Source organism: Pinus tabuliformis, chromosome 3_1 (genome assembly GCF_031772625.1).
Source record: "Pinus tabuliformis cultivar Carrire ecotype Pingquan chromosome 3_1, CPIR1, whole genome shotgun sequence".
Lineage (NCBI taxonomy): Eukaryota > Viridiplantae > Streptophyta > Pinopsida > Pinales > Pinaceae > Pinus > Pinus tabuliformis.
The window spans coordinates 961,162,710-961,173,752 of record NC_142301.1 but is presented as its reverse complement, the minus strand read 5'-3'; positions in this window follow the sequence as shown (position 1 = coordinate 961,173,752).

Here is an 11,043-nt window from a genome sequence, read left to right as displayed (position 1 = left end):
AAACTCTATATTAAAACAAAATAATCATAATTTTTTTAATATAATAAATTATTTATTAGATAATCTATTATGAAACCACCTCACAAAAAGATAGAAAAGATAGATCAATGCCTTTGAAATAAGCCTCTTTGAGGGGGCAACCTCCTTTACATTACACAAATGAACAATTATTAGATGATACAAATGACAAGACCTCCTTTCTATATATAGGAGTCTAAGAGGTCATAATATAATCAGAGCCGACATAACAATAATAATGTAAGGGCACAATAATAACAATAGTGGGCTTCTATAGGGCATAATAATAACATTATGGGGACTACATGGATACAACAATATAATAAGGGGGTTGTACTAATAACAATAAGGGGTTGCACTAGTAGTATAGGGGCCTAACATGCCCCTCTCCTTCAAAAAGTTTTGTCCTCAACGCTTGAGTAGTTCTTGATGCTTCCGTATAAAATTTTTGTCCTCCCATGTGGAATCTTCAACGGGTAAGTTCTTCCACTTAATGAGATACTCTGAAATTGAGCAATTTCATAGCTATCGAGTTCTTGTTTCTGTGACTGCTCCAGGTTCCAATATGATTTTTCCTTCCACTTCAAGTTCTGGCAATATTTTTTGAACTGGGATCTTCTGCAACTTTTGAATGAGTGGCCACACTTCTTCATCCTTCTTCCATTTGTCCCTTACTTCGTTTATCCAATTTGGTTGGATAATAGAAATAGCATAAAACAATTCTTCCACATCCTCATCCTTTCTTGAGAGTGCATCTCCAACAACATTTTTCTTCCCTTTTCTGTAGATGATTTCAAATTTATAATCCAACATATTTGTGACCCATTTTTTCTGTTCTTCTAAAGATAATCTTTGTTCTAAAAAGTATTTAAGACTATCATGATCCATTTTTACCTTGAAGTGTCTTCCCATTAGGTAAGGTTGCCATTTCTTAAGTTCATGTAGTATTGCCAACATTTCCTTCACATAAATAGCTTGCTTGAGATGTAGCCATAAAAATAACCAACTGCCTACATCAAAACTTCTTTCACTGTGATGTTGATATGCTTGTTGTTTCATTCGATTCTGCACCAAAGTGGAATTATCCTTTAAAAGTTGGAGAACTTGTTGTTGATGCTCGATGTGATCTTTCACTGCTTGAATCATTTTCTTCTTGATATGTCCTTCTATATTGAGAGTTTGAGGAGTGGTAATTTCTTCCAATGCATTACAAGATATGGCTGGATTCATTTCTTGATGCTCGATGTGATGTTTCACTTCTTGAACATTTTTCTTCTTCATATGTCCTTCTATATTGAGAGTTTGAGGAGTGGTAATTTCTTCCAATACATTACAAGATATGGTTGGATTCATTTCTTGATGCTCAATGTGATTTTTCACTTCTCGAACATTTTTCTCCTTGATATGTCCTTTTATCTTGATAGTTTGAGGCGGGGTAATTCCGACCAATGCATTACAAGATATGGTCGGATTCATTTCTTCTTTTTCGATGTGTTCTTTCACTTCTTGAACCTTTTTCTTCTCGATATGTCCTTCTATCTTGAGAGTTTGAGGAGTTGTAATTTTTTCCAATGCTTTACAAGATATGTTCGGATTCATTTCTTCTTTCTCTGGGGTTGTTTCTTTGTGTATATCCTCTTCTTTTGATGTTTCGTGATCCTTTTCTTCCTCCTCTTCACAATCTATGTAAAATAATTTCTTCTCAGCACACTTATGACCTTTAGCGTATTTGCTATCACAAATGTAACAAAGTCCTTTTTTGTTTTTTTCTTCCAATTGTTGTCATGTAAACCTTGTACGTTCTGGAAGGCTAGAACCAAAAACACTTCCATAGTTATAGTTGTGAGCGGTAGTGATCCAAAATGGATCCAAGACACCCTCTAAGTCTTCTAAAGATAAAAACTATCACAAAAAAGGAACTTTAGAAAAGGTGGAAAACAATAATGGGAGTGAAAAACACGAAAAAATGACCAAAAACAGAGCTATCAGAGGCTTGGATAGTGATGCACAGGAGCCGTCAGATCTGGCCGATCAACAGTCCAGATCCGATCGGCATATTGTAATTGGCAGAGGCTATCGGAGGCTACCACATAAATATTGCGACAACGATCAACGCAGTCAACGAGGACCATTGATCAAGCGCGTAGATCGATGACATGGGTTAACTCGCGCATCAACAAAACACAGAGGAGTGCTTACAAATGGCCCAGGGTCTATGCGATATGTGATTTCGATCAATCACATCACAATATCGCGTCAGAGCATTACAACGAAGTGGGGTCGATATAAATATGAATTGTGATAGTTGGACCCGATGGGAATATAGATGATATTTGATATATTTTGAGATCTGGAAACAAGGCTTTTTCTTTGTATTTCACGATTTCAATAAATAAATGAAATATTAAGGAATTCACCCGAATGCGACATAACCAGACTCGATGGAACTTATAGATGCAAATGCATAACATTTCAAGTCCGCAATAAAGCCATTTTGCGGGATTTTCAATGTTTTAATGTATTTTTCAAATACAAAGGAAAACCACGGAACATGGGCACTTGCAACTTGTGATAGCAATTACAGGCAGACCCGATAGGAGTATAGAGTGGATTTAAGGATATTTTGAAGTCTGATAAAACAACAGATTGGAGAAATTTCCAGTTTTTTATAGTGTTTCTCTGTGTAAATAGAAAACACTATTTTTGGGGATTTCAAAGGCCCGATGGTCCCTTCCATTGAAGAATAGGTGGCCACCTTCCCTAAAGACGTTATGCCATGATTTCTAATACTAAGAAGGGGATTTGAGCGGACAGAGGCCGGAAGCCAGAGAGCCCGAGAAGGGGAAATGAACAGACAGAGCCGATTGGCTTTAAAGCCACAAACTGACAGAGACAAAAGGAAGCAATGCTAAGACAGAGAGAAGACAGAGACAGAGAGTGAGAGAAAGAGTCTGTGTACTCAAAGAGGATTGAGGGATTCAAGCAAAACTCCTGTTGTTTTGTATCTATGTGTTGAGACTCAATTTGAGCTCACACTTTTGTAAAAACTATGCTCTTGAAGACATAATAGAGAGGTCACCACTGAAGGCTGGACCAGGATATGTAACCCTAGAGTTTTGGGTGAACTCCATATTAAATTTGTTGTGTTATGTGTGTAGTCTATTATGTTTCTCTAACTACTCAATTGTCTATATTATTCACAATCTTCTCTACCTGTTGCACTAGGTAATATAGGAAAATCCATGCACATGAGTCTGTAATACCTTAAAATTAATCTAAGATCTTCATTTTCAGATCAAGTGGTATCAAAGCTTTAGGTTTGCTAAGGTTAGACAAGCTTGTGTTGGATTTTTGAATGCTAACTAGGTCAAAGCTCAAATTAGCAGAAGGAGAACCAGTTGAGGCTAATCTAGAAATTGGAAGAGTCTATCCTGGGAGGAAAATGGCAGAACAAGTCCCATTGGAATTAGAATCTCAATTCATGGATAGTTTCATGACCATGAGTGCCATGGCAGTTGAGATGTATTGAGAATTCAAGAAGGGTCAAGGTGAAAGAACTTCAACACCCAAACAAGATAAAGGAGCAGAAGAACCTTCTCTAGATGCTCGAGAAGACAAAGGGAAGGGGAAGATCCTCCTCCATCAACACCTCCCTCTAGCCCTGAAAGAAAAATAAGAAAACATTTTTTATTAAATTAGATGTAAAATTTGATTTGTCAGTCTATGATGGAGAATTAAATGTAGAAAAGCTAGATAACTGGATTAGACAGATTGATATGTATTGCAGGGTGTAGAACATTGATTTAGAAAGGAGTAAAATTCAGCTGGCTAGCCTTCGCCTTGGAGGAACTGCCCTAGTGTGGTGGGAAGATAGGACACAAGCTGATTTGAAGAAGCATGGTAAAATTCTTTCTACCTGGAATGAATTTGTTTCTACCATTAAAAAACAATTATATCCACTAGCTTATATGCAGCAAGCGATGATGAGTTGGCAAACGCTTCACCAATTAAAGGGCCAAAGTGTACAAAGCTATACCTAGGAATTTAGAAAAAGAGCTTTACCTCTGGGCATTCCTTTAGACTCACCCGAAAATTCGCTAAAGTATATAGGTAGTTTACATAGCTATTTGAGGCACACCATTCTCATGTTTAACCCCACTAGCCTAGATGATGTATCAGTTCAGGCTACACATCTAGAGGCTAGAGGCAAGAACCCATAGATTGGGGGATCATCAAAACCCTCTACAAGCAAAAACAAGGAAAAGAAGAAGCTGATATGGAAAGAGAGGAAGGCAAACGCTCTACAAAAAGACAAATCTAAAGGAAAATAAGAAGTTGATATGGAAAGAGAGGAAGGCAAACACTCTACAAAAAGACAAACCTTCATGCACTCACTGCAAGAAGGATGGACACGATGATGAACACTACTGGTCTTTGCATCCAGAGCTGAAACCCAAAAAGTTCGATGGTAAGAAGAAGAAAATTGTTGCTACTATTCAAAAAGACTTGGGGTCAGACTCAGGTGATGAAACAACAGTCACAACTACAGGTATAAAAGGTAAAAATTTTGAAACATCTACTAGTAATTCTGCACAATCTATTGATAATGAATAAAATGAGAGGAAAAGACATGAGATTTTTCATATTAGAGTTATTTCCAAGCATCAAAAGATTGATACTTTATTTGATAGTGGGTCACAAGTAAACTTGATTTCTGAAGCGATTATAACAAAGTTAGTATTAGTAACCACACCTCACAAGAAGCCATATCCATTAGGTTGGGTATGTGATAAAGCAAAGCTACAAGTGACTAGACAATGTAAACTTACGTTTGTGTTTGGGTCAACATTTGTAGATGAGGTTGAGTTAGATATAGTTCCCTTGGATATATGTGGTATTGTTTTAGGAAGTCCTTACTTGTATGATAGAAAAGCCATTTTCTATAGAGCTGAAAATAAGTATCATGTCACCAAAGATGGAATAGAATATATTGTAAGAGCTCATAAACTCAAAAATAATTACACTCTCATAAACTCAGAGTAGATGAAAAGATTTGTAAATTCATGCAAGAAATTTTTACTAATGGTTGTAAAGGAAAAGAACCCCGATAAAACCAATGTATTTGAGGGTTTTGATGCTAAACAGAGACCTGATTGAGAAAAATTTGTTTCATAATATGATATCCTATTTCAAGAACCCAAAGGTTTGCCGCACAAAATGGAAATAGTACATGATATTCATTTGCAGCAAGATGCTCCATTGCCTAACATCAGAATGTACAGGTTATCTGCTTTAGAGAATGCAAATTTAAGAAGAAGGTACAGGAGCTGCTTGATAAAGGGTTCATAAGAACAAGCACATCACCATGTGGATCTCCAATCGTGTTGGTGAGAATAAAGATGGTTCATGGAGGATGTGCATTGATTACAGAGCACTGAATGAAATAACGATCAAGAATCGTTATCCTCTGCCTCACATTGATGATCTATTAGATCAGCGGAAAGAGGCAGTTTACTTTTCCAAGTTGGACTTGCATAGCGGCTATCATTAGGTCAGAGTAGCAAAACAAGATGCATGGAAGACTGCTTTCAAAACAAAGCAAGGGATGTATGAATGGCTGGTTATGCCTTTTGGCTTAACTAATGCTTCTGCCACTTTCATGAGAGTTATGAATGATGTACTCAGACCTTTTATTGATGATTTTTTAATTGTATATTTAGATGACATTCTTGTTTTCAATAAAACATGGGAAGAACATTTGAAGCATGTAAAGCAGACTCTAGATGTTTTGAAAAGAGAAAATCTGTATGTTAAGTTATCAAAATGTGAATCTAGCAAAACATCTTTAAATTATTTGGGTCATATTGTAGGGGGTGGTGAATTGAAGATAGATCCCTCTAAGGTTGAATTCATTGTGAACTGGCCTAAACCAAAATCTGCTACAAAAGTTAGGAGCTTCCTAGGAGCAACACAATATTGAAGAAAGTTTATTGCTAACTTTTCCTTGATTGCGGCTCCCTTACATGCTTTAACATGATTGAACAAGGTGTTTCAGTGGGGAGGAAAACAATAGAAAGCCTTCGACACCTTGAAAGAAAAAATTAGTACATCACCAGTACTAGCACTGTCAGATCTTTAACGACCATTTGAGATTGAAACAAATTCCAGTGACTATGCCATGGGAGCAGTGTTGATGCAACACGGTAAACCCATATGTTATCATTCTGAGACATTTACTTCTGTAGCAGTTAATTATCCCACATATGATAAAGAATTGTATGCTTTAGTATAGAGTGTGAAAAATTGGAAACATTACCTAATGGGAAAGGAAACAATTATACATACAGATCATCAACTGCTTCAATATTTTCACTCACAAACTAAATTGCAGTGATCAAGACACTATAGGTGGATGGGTTTTCTACAACAGTTTCATCTTTTGATCAAATATAAGAAGGGCATACATAATAAAGTTGCAGATATGCTATCAAGATCAATCATAAATGTATCTACTATACTTAAGCATAACTCAGTATTGTATGAAAGCTACATTGAACAATATGCTCAAGATGTAGATTTTAAAGATGTATATGCAACTTTAAGTCATGGCAAACAAGTAGAAGAATTGGATTATCATGTTAAGGACCAACTATTATATCATTTGGGAAAGTTATGCATTCCTCAAACTGAAAGAGCTAACATAATCCGAGAATCACATACTTCTCTAATATCAGGTCATTTTGGTGTAAGTAAAACAGTTGCACATTTGCAAAGGTTCTGTTATTGGCCAAGAATGCATGAAATAGTTTCTAGATATATTAAAGGGTGTACCATGTGTGCTAAAAGCAAGCCCAGCAATAGAAAATTAGGCTTGTACACTCCACTACCAGTTCCTTCCCGTCCTTGGGAAAGTGTTTCCATGGACTTTGTTGGGGGATTACGAAAATCTAGAAAAGGTCATGACTATTTATATGTTATTGTGGACAGGTTCAGCAAAATGTGTATTTTGATACCTTGTAACAAGAAGATTATAGCTGAACAAATAGCGAAGTTGTTCTTTTAGCAGGTATGGGTTCAAATTGGGTTACCCACTTCCATTGTATCTGATCGAGATTCCCGATTTGTTGGGAAGTTGTGGTCAAGTCTATGGGAATTGATGGATACCAGAATGAAGAAGAGCACAACCTTTCATCCACAAATAGATGGCCAAACAAAGGTGGTCAACAGGACAGTGATCCAATTGCTCAAGGGCTATAGCAGCAAACATCCCAAGCTTTGGGATGAACATTTTTGTTATGTGCAACATGCTTACAACCGTGCTAAGCACTTTTCTACATAAAGATCTCCTTTTGAGACTTGTTTTGGTTTTACACCAAAGTCTCCCTTGGATTTTGTCTTTGGAAAAGACATAACGGTTGATGGACACAGTGATGTGGACAAAGCAACCAAGTCCATTGAACAGATCCAAGAAATTCACCAGGAAGTGCAGGAACAGCTGGAAAAGAGCCAAGCCAAGTATAAGGCAAGGCATGATAAGCATCGAATTGAACATAGCTTCCAAGTTAGTGATCAAGTCTGGTTGTATATCAACAAAGACAGAATGCAAGGTGAAGGTAAGACGCTGAAGCCAATAAGGTATGGGCCTTTCAAGATTTGAGAAAATTGGTGAAAACGCTTTTTGCCTTGATTTGCTAGCTTACATGCATATCTATTCAGTGGTTAATGCAGAGAACTTGAGACTATTTGAACCTTCATTAATTGAAGATCCCGAAGAGCAAAGTCAGTTGCCTTCTATTGATGATCTGTTACCTGAATATCTCAATGCGTTGCAGGAAGATTCAGTTCTGGATAGAAAGGTGAGAACTACATGTAGAGGTGATATTGAGTACCTCAGAATTGGACTCAAAGGTTCAAAACCAAGCAGTGCACGATGGGTGGAAATTGGACAAGTGAGAAAGTTGTATCCTCACTTGATCGATGCTTGAAAACCAACTTTTGGTGGTCCGAAAGCTTTTTCAGTGGGAAGGCATGATCCAAAAACCCTCTAGGCTTTCTAAAGATCAAAACTATCGCAAAAAATGAACTCTTAGAAAAGGAAGAAAACAATATTAGCAGTGAAAAACATGAAGAAATGACCAAAAACAGAGCTATCGGAGGCTTGGACAGTGATGCACAGGAGCTGTTGGATCTAGCCAATCAACAGTTCAAATCAGATCGGCATATCACAATCGATGGGGGCTATCGAAGGCTATTGGAGGCTACCACATAAATATTGCAACAACGATTAACGTGGTCAATGAGGACTGTTAATCAAGCGCGCAGATCGACGGCCCAGGCTAACTCGCGGTATCACATTGGCAAAACACAGAGGAGCACTTATAAACAGCCTGGGGTCTATGTGATATGTGATTTCGATCAATCGCATCGCAATATCGCATTGGAGCATTACAATGGAGTGGGGCCGATATAAATATGACTCGTGATAGCCGGACCCGATAGGAATATAGATGATATTTGATATATTTTGAGATCCGGAAAGAGGGCTTTTTCTTTGTATTTTGCGATTTCGTTAAATAAACAAAATACAAAGGAATGCACCCGAATGTGATATAATCGCACCCGATGGAACTTATAGATGCAAATGCATAACATTTCAAGTCTACCATAGAGCCATTTTGCGGGATTTTCAATGTTTTAATGTATTTTTCAAATACAAAGGGAAGCCACGAAACATGGGCACTTGCGACTTGCGTTAGCGATTACAGGTAGACCCTATAGGAGTATAGAGCAGATTTAAGGATATTTGAAGTATGATAAAATGGCAGATTGGAGAAATTTCCCATGTTTTGTAGTGTTTCTCCGTGTAAACAGAAAACGCTATTTTTGGGGATTTCAAAGGCCCGATGGTCCCTTCCATTGCAGAACGGGTGGCCACCTTCCTTGAAGATGTTATGCCATGATTTCTAACGGTCAGAAGGGGATTTGAGTGGACAGAGGCCGGGAGCCAGAGAGGCTGAGAAGGGGAAATGAACTGACAATGTTGATTGGCTTTAAAGCCAAAGATTGATAGAGACAGAAAAGACGTAGTGCTGAGACAGAGAGTGAGAGAAAGAGATTGTGTACTCAGAGAGGCTTGAGGGATTCAAGCAAAACTCCTGTTGTTTTGTATCTGTGTGTTGAGACTCAATTTGAGCTCACACTTTTGTAAAAACTCTACTCTTGAAGACATAATAGAGAGGTCACCACTGAAGGCTGGACCAGGAGACATAACCCAAGAGTTTTAGGTGAACTCCATATTAAATTTGTTGTGTTATGTGTGTTGTCTATTATGTTTCTCTAATTGCTCAATTGTCTATATTATTTGCAATCTTCTCAATCCATTGCACTAAGTAATATAGGAAAATCCATGCACATGAGTCTGTAATACCTTAAAGTTAATCTAAGATCTTCATTTTCAGATCAGGTAGGATTCCTTGTTTCCATAATTTTGCTTTCAATTTTTCTTGCCAACCTGAATTCCTTCTCCAATGAATCAGGTTCCCAAAGACGAACCTCATGTTGAATGTTATCCTTTAAAGTCCCTATGAAGACATCAATCCTTTTCTTCTCTGGAATATCATTTACCCTTATATTCAATCTTTTGAAATCCTCAATGTGCTCTACCATTGAACCCCTTTGTTTGAGATTTATCAATTGGCTAAAGAAGGTGTTACTCTTTATATCCTCATAATGTGCTATCATTTCTTCCATGAAAATTGACCAACTGACAAGTGCTTTACGAGAACACAACCCTTTATACCATAAAAATTGATCCCGTTCTAAATATGAAGATGCAATACGTACCTTTTATAATAGTTTCACCTCATGTAGATCAAAATATTTCTCCATCTATAGTATCCAATTTATTGGATCCTTGCCATCAAACTTCCTCATATTGGCTTTTCTTGGTTTTAGGAGCTCGATCTTGAAACGACTATAACTCTGTAACTTTGGATTTTCTAGTTCTGAAATGTCGTCCCACCGTAGATTTCTGTGTCCTCTTTCCAATTCCACCAGACTGATCGAAATTGGATTCTCCAAGAAAGAGTTATGCACAATCTCCTATAATGACCTGATTATAGATTGGTTCAGTAGAGTGAACTTGTACGAAGTTCCACGTGTCACTTTTTCAACCTTAGGAGCTGAAACTGATACACATAAACTACAGTCCATTCTCTTTCTATAATTTGTACGAAATTTCAATTTGATGCTCAGAGAAAAAGTTATGGAAATTTTCCCAAGGTCACTTGTTTAGGATGTAAATCGGGAGCCTGCAGAAACCCTAAATGTATCAGATTATATCTCTGAAAATATAGTGAGACAAGATCTGAAATTCGGATCCAAGCTTCACCAAGATTTCAGTTCAAATGGGTTTTAATATTAGAGTGTGAACCTTCATAGAACAAATAGTATAGCGAAAATTCCACGATGACCTGTTTGAGATGAAATTCTGGAGCCTGCAAAATCCCTAACTTTCTCAGATCATATCTCCGAAAATATAGTGAGACAAGATCTCAAATTTGGACACACGGTTCAGAGTGATTTCATCTCAAATGGAGTTTTTTTTTAGCTTCTGAAGCTTCGTAGCGAAACAGTTATAGCACAAATGCCACAATGACTTGTTTGGAGCAGCGAAACCCTAGAATCCACAGCTCTGATACCAAATATTATTGAACCAACTCACAAAAAGATAGAAAGATATATCAACGCATTAGAAATAAGCCTCTACGAGGGGGAAACCTCCTTTACATTGTACAAATGAGCAATTCTTAGATGATACAAATGACAAGACCTCCCTTCCATATATAGGAATCTGAGGGGTCATAATATAATCAAAGTTGACATAACAATAATAATGTAAGGGCACAATAATAACAATAGTGGGCTTCTATGGGGCACAATAATAACAATATGGGGACTGCATGGGTACAACAATATAATAAGGGGGTTGTACTAATAACAATAAGTGTTTACACTAATACTATA